We start from the raw sequence: 6,769 nt of genomic DNA on the forward strand, positions 1-6,769 counted from the left end.
CAAAAGAGCAGGCCGCCCCTTCCATCAGAAACTATCCGCGGGGTAATGCCTGTCAAATTGGATGGGCTGAACGAAGGCGTGTCTGTCAGCCGACCGCCCTGGAGCTGCCCCGAAAAGAGGAGGGAAAGGAAAAACAACAAGGTGCGGCCATAGCAGTTGGAGACTCGCAATCTTCAGGAGCGGACATGGACGCTGCTGGAGCGAGTCAGGCGGAACCTTCCGTACCCGGCCCAGGTTCTTCTCCCGTCAGCGAGCCAAGCGGCACAATCCTTACAGCGAGAGATATCGAGTTTCTCCACCAGGTAGCCGCGGGTCTCGCTCGGAGACTGGCTGAGGCCCAGCAAGCGGCATCCGCGGCGTGGCGGGAAGAAATGCTGCTGCGCATCCAGAACCGCCACCAAAGAGCAGCAGCTCAGGAGGAAGCAGCAACAGAGGTCGCATGTAGCCCAGAGGCGGGTGAGTGTGCTACCCCTGTCCCGGCTGCTGAGCCCTCCGAGCCCCTCCTGGACCTCACGACCGAGTATCTGCTGCCCGGCGCGGTCACCTGGGAGCAGGTCCTTGCCCCATAGCTGGAAGCTTCTGCTATAGGCGGGGACCTGCACTGTCACCCAACTCCTGACTCGGAAGAGCCTGAGTCTGCTGGGGTATCCACCGACCCCAACCCGGACTGGTCCGCACTTCTAGAGGACTTGCAGCAGCCCCTACTGTAACCGCTGCCTGCACCGACAGTCACCTGGCCGGCGGCTGAAGAGTGGGCCAGGGACAACCAGGGGGGGGGACTGATGGGCTTCCCCCGGGAGACCCAGGCTGAAGCGCATAGGAACAGTGAGTTGTGCCGTCAACAGATCCTCCAGCTCAGCAGGGAGCAACGGCAGAGGGAAGTTCGCTGCGAGCACCTCGAGGTGCGCGCCAAGGCTGCCAAATGCCGGGCCCGCCAGGAAGAAGCAAACCATCCGAGTCCCCGCGTGGAGGGGCAAGTAGTCTGCTTCCACCATGAGGCGGGATGGGGATTCATATGGAGTTCCCAACACGAGCACGGCGTCTTCGTCAGCCGGCGGGACGTCGAGCCGCGGTTGAAAAAGGGACACCCTGGCCGGAACCTCTTCCCGGGTGACATAGTCACGTACACCCGCCATCACGGGGGTGGTACGCCCTGGATGTCCACAAGGTGTCCGGGAGTGATGCCCCCTCGCGCTCGTCAAGGGAGGACCGTCCAGCCTCCGTCGGGAGGAATGAGCCTTTTCCCCGGTGGGGATCCGAGAATTGAGCAGCCCCGGCGGCTGTAACCTGTTCAAAGTTATTATGTTGACGTTTATGTTTTAATTTGCTCCCCCGGTTTCTAGAGACATTTGTCCCTGCGGACTTGCAGCAGACAGACTCCTTATCTGTAAATAGTTTGCATCTCTTTAGGTGCTCCTTATTGGTTTTATGTAAAACCGCGGCTATTCCTACCTTAGACCTCGGAAGAAAAACCTGTCTGGAGTGGCTCTCCTGGAGGTCCAACTCAGGATCTTCAAGCCCTGCAGCCACCCCAGGGCCTACGTTGGGGGTTTGGGACAGGTTCCTCGTGCTTCTGAACTGACTCTTCGTCCTTGCACTTTAACCCGTTTGTCTATGCATAAATGTCTCGGGATGATTTTGTATTTTTATACTTTTATACTTTTGTACTTTTATATTATGTACAGTTTGTAACGTTAAAGGAGAAGTGCCTCCCATAATGGGAAGATATTTTACTGTTTTGAAAATATAAAAAAAAGACTGTACCAGGTTTTGCTCTCTTTGCAGCCCGCGGACGTGCTTTGTTTCACCAGGGGGGGAATGTGGCGCCCCTGAGGGTTCGACCTCCACAGGGATGCTGCACTTCTTTAATGGAGTGTGGTGTTCCTCCTCTGAGGTAAGAACGGTGCAATGGTCAGGACCCCACCTCCACATCCAACACAACACTTCTCCCACCAGAGGGGGCTAGTAGGCACTAGAGTGCTGCCCCTACTGGAAATTGGGAGACTGGGGAACCAAGAGATAGGGGGAACCAATTAGTGGGTGAGGGTGGAGGACTCACATTTAGTGACACTTAATATTTCATATTTAATAAACAGCCATCTTGGCTCATGGTTCTTTGATTGTGATCTACCTCCCTGAACGTGGCTTCTGGGAGAACCTGCAGCGGAGAGGGACACGGCCCTCATACCCTGGCCTTGGGTCGAGGGGCAGGTTGCAGATAACTTATGTCTCAACCCGGTCAAGGACCATGACCAAGAAGGCCCGGAGCTTAAGAGTGTAGCTCCACCGCAAAAGGACCCCAGGGGGATGCAGACGGAGCGGTATACGCCACCTGTCCTCGCTATACTGGCCCAGCCAGGGGGATTCCGGCTGCAAGAGGGGTACCGGCCCCCGACACCTGACCTTGCTACTCTATGTCCTGGTCAGGGAAGCCCGGTAGGCCCAGAGGATCCCACCTGGTAACGGACGGAGCAGAGCTGCCACCCGTACCCTTTTTCTGAGCGTAGTCCAGAGGGAGACCCGGCCTATCTACACACACACAGACAGGAAAGGACCCGGTCTGAAGTCTAGGAACACTCTGGTGCGGGGTCCTGATTGAGCACTTGCATCACTCGGAGGTTGTCGGACCCCCGTTCCTGGTGACCGCAGAACTCCGCGAGGAGCAGGGAGAAGCCTTGCAGCTGTACTCTCCACCATGAGTAAAAACCCTGGAAGTCGACCCCTATGGCCTCCAGACTCTTTATTCTGCACTGCACCGCACCACTTAGCACCGGACCTCCTACACTGCAACCCCCTCCATCCCTGTCGCTGCCCTGAGACCCTGCTCCGCCTGTGGGGAGTAGTATCAACTTTGGCTGCCGCAACATCCCGCCTCAGAGGACTGCTGCAGCGCTGGTGGCCTTCACCAGGTACCACAGGTGGCGTAGTCGATAGCAACCACTCAACCCTGATAAGCCCTTACCACCTTTTTAATGTGACGGCCCTGGGCACGGAGCGGGTCCAGGCCACGGCTGCACCCCACTGACAACATAGGACCCGGCTCCGAGTCCCCCATCTCCCAGGGTAGAGCTGCGAGCGTCACACACCTTCTTGAGCAGGGGGACCTTGCGGGCACTGCAGGATTTTAAACCTTTAAGGCATAATGTGTTACCAATGGTTTTCTTGGTGACCTGCCTGGAGATCATTAACAAGTTCCCCCCGTGTAGTTTTAGGCTGATCTCTCACTTTCCTCATGATCAAGGATACCCCACGAGGTGAGATTTTGCATGGTGCCCCAGATCGATGTCTATGGACAGTCATTTTGTATTTCTTCCATTTTCTTACTATTGCACCAACAGTTGTCTCCTTCTCACCCAGCGTCTTACTTATGGTTTTGTAACCCATTCTAGCTTTGTGAAGGTCTATGATCTTGTCCCTGACATCCTTAGAAAGCATTTTGGTCTTGCCCAAGTTGTAGAAGTTAGAGTCTGACTGATTAATTGAGTTTGTGGACAGGAGTCGATTATACAGGTGACTATGTAAGACAGCTGTCTTTAATGCAGGGAATGAGTTGAGTAGGAGCGTCTAACTGGTCTGTAAGAGCCGGAACTCATAATGGTTTGTAGGGGATCAAATACTTATTTTTCACTGCAAAATGCAAAACATGTATCTAATTTATACAATGTGATTTTCTTGATTTTTTTTGAATATTCTATCTCTCAATGTTAAAATTCACCTACCCCTAAAATTATAGACTGTTCATGTCTTTGTCAGTGGGCAAACTTACAGAAACAGCAAGGGATCAAATAATTATTTCCTTCACTGTAAATATATATATTTATAGTATATATATATATATATAATACCAACATGGGGGGCCCCGGGCCACGTCTTGCACCGGGGCCCATCATACTCTAGTTACACCACTGGCCACTGCCTAGCTGCAGGAAGTCGACTGTCAATCAGCATGACATCGCGAGTTATGCCCTGTAGACAGAGCAGCCCAGAAGAGGAAGAGCTGCTCTGTTGATACACTCTATGCTGGCTCCAGGTACAACAATCATGTAGTTAGTAAACACCTGCCTGCTTGTTTTTAGGCACATAGTAAAAACAAGATCCTGGATAACCCCTTTAGAGGGAACCTGTCATGTGAAAAAATGCTATTAACCTGTTGATATGAGGTTAATCTGCAGCGTTCTGAACCTGCCCGGCGCCAGCACTTAGGGTCCTGGTGCCAGGAGGAAATTAACTTTATTTCAATGTTCAGGTTCCAGTCACAGGGGCGGCACCGGCGCGGGTTAGGGTGTATAGAGAGCGGTTGTTGTAACTGCGCACCGACACTGACTGACAGCTTGCTCTGTATTAGGGCCGGCTGTCAGTCAATACCGGGGCATGGTTACAGCCGCCGCTCTTTATACACTCAGTGGTGACTGAAACCGCGCCGGTGCCACCCCTGTGACTGAAACTCGGGGTGTTTCATTTCCTCATGGCAGTGGGGGCCTAAATGCCAGTGCCGGGCAGGTTCAGAACACTAATAATCTGCAGAATAACCCCAGATCTGCAGGTTAATAGCGTTTTTTTCACATGACAGGTTCCTTTTAAGTTACAAACCCATGAAATTGTGTTTCTTATTTTCTGTACAGTGCTATGGTGTAGGCTGGTACTATAAATGGGCTGAAAAAAAGTATATAATAATAAATGTATATTTATGGCATTGTTGTTCAGAATAGATTTGCTGCTAAATTTTTCCGTAGCAAAACTAAAGAAAAATCTCTATGATAATGTTTCCTTGGTCCCCCACTATTCTTTGGCTCTTCATCTGGCTCCAGAGATGACAAGTCGACACGTGATGGCTGCTGTAGTTAGATGTCGACACACCATGGCATTACTGGAGATGGGTGAACAGACCTTGGTTTGGGACAAGGAATTGGGACAACGAGCATACAGTTTTTTCAATTTGCTGATTTTGCAGATTCACAGATAATCCAAAGACAAATCTGCAACTATACATCGCCTGCTGAATATGATTGTGAATATTGTCTTCATCGTTGATGTCAATGGGGAAAACCCACTACACATCTATCCACAGAATATAACATGCTTCACACGTAATAATCCCCACAGGTCAGTTTCCATGCAGAAAGGCTTGTGGATGAACTCTCATGCGCTTGTCTTCCATTTTGTTACACTAAGGATTTTATTAGTGTAAAACCACAGGAAACATCCACAGTTCTTCTTTCATTTGAGAATGTAAGGCTACGTTCCCACAGTGAGCTTTTGGTGAGTTTTTGACACTGCAGTATTTCTGCACCTTTTCTGCACCTATTAAGTAAATTAGGTTACTTGCGGGTTTTTTTCATTGCATTTTTGTGTGCATCTTTTTGAATGCGATTTTATCGTGTTTTGACACTGCTTTTTTTGTCTCATGTTGATGTGTCATGCTGTAAATAAAGCTGCTTTGTTTTTGATACTTCCTGGTATATGGCTTTTACAAAACTTTATTGATACAGTTGGGTCACCCAGGGGGAATATAGGGGACTCGGTACCCGGGCCTTTTACCTTGTTTAGGAGGTCACGGCAGTCGGCTCCCGGGCCCATACTCTGGGTCTCTCTTTACAAAGGGTTTTTTGTGTACAGTTTGTCTCGTGACGCCACTTGTGGTTTCCGGTAATGGTTACCGGCGCTGCTGCAGACCTCCGGGGGGTGATGGGATGGCAGCTAGGATGTTTCTGCTCCCCACAGGCAGAGCGGGCCCCCGGGGCAGTGTAGGTGCAAATGGTGGTGATGCTGGGGCTTGTAGTGCAGACGGATGGCGCAGCAGAAATAATTGACAGAGACAGGGGATTCACTTCAGTACCTTTACTGGTGCGGATGTCAGGTACAGTCCACGGTACTCGGTAGGATGGGTGCACTTCAGGACTTCTCCCCAGTGAGCGGGTATAAGGCCTCCTGGTCCGTGTCTCCCTCTCTCTAAGCTCCTGGCCAGCCTGCAACTGGGCCTAGCTTCTGTGTCATGCTGTTCATTTACCTGTCGCTTGGTAGTAGGACCTTTTTCTGGCAACCACTATCCCTGGATGCCGGGACCTTCGTGGCTCCTAGTCCTGTCAAGGGTTTAGCTTCAGGTCGACCAGGGACTTGTAGTCCTCCTGGTATGCCGGTGATCCCTACTGGGTATAAAGGACCCTGTAGGCGCGGACCCGGTGTCCGGTTTGTGTCTTGGGGTGAGCCTATGATGCTCCTCTGCCCCCTCAACTCCTCTCTCCTCTTCTCCTTGCCTCCGGCCACACTCGGGGCCCTCAATACAGCAACAGACGTGCTGCATCTTCACTGCTCTCAGTGGCAGCACACTCTCCCTCAGACTGAGACTCACTGCTGAACTGCACTGCCTGGCTCCACCCTCCATATATATATCCCTAATGGGCTCCCTCTGGTGGTATGAGGTGGAAGGGTGGAGGTGTTTGTTTGTAATGAGGGCCTCTTGTGGAGAAGTCCATCCGTGCACCCTTTTAGGTCCTGTGGTACCTGTGAACCGCTGGGTGCCACATTCCCCCCTAGTACAATTCAGTACTCCTGGACTGAAGCATTTTGTAACAGGTTACAACAATAACAATAATTATAATAACAATAACAACAATTAAGTTACAGTATGTCCCGTAACTAGATGTCCTTTTCACCGAAGATGGTATAACATGAGTAACATGAGGGACCCACCTGAAAACCCTCAACGTAGGCCCTGGGCGTGGCTACAGGGCATAAGTGATCTAGGTGCTGGGCCACGTCTTCGGCCACG

Source organism: Phyllobates terribilis, unplaced genomic scaffold (genome assembly GCF_046119375.1).
Source record: "Phyllobates terribilis strain yellow unplaced genomic scaffold, ASM4611937v1 Scaffold_11__3_contigs__length_659146591, whole genome shotgun sequence".
NCBI classification, from domain to species: domain Eukaryota; kingdom Metazoa; phylum Chordata; class Amphibia; order Anura; family Dendrobatidae; genus Phyllobates; species Phyllobates terribilis.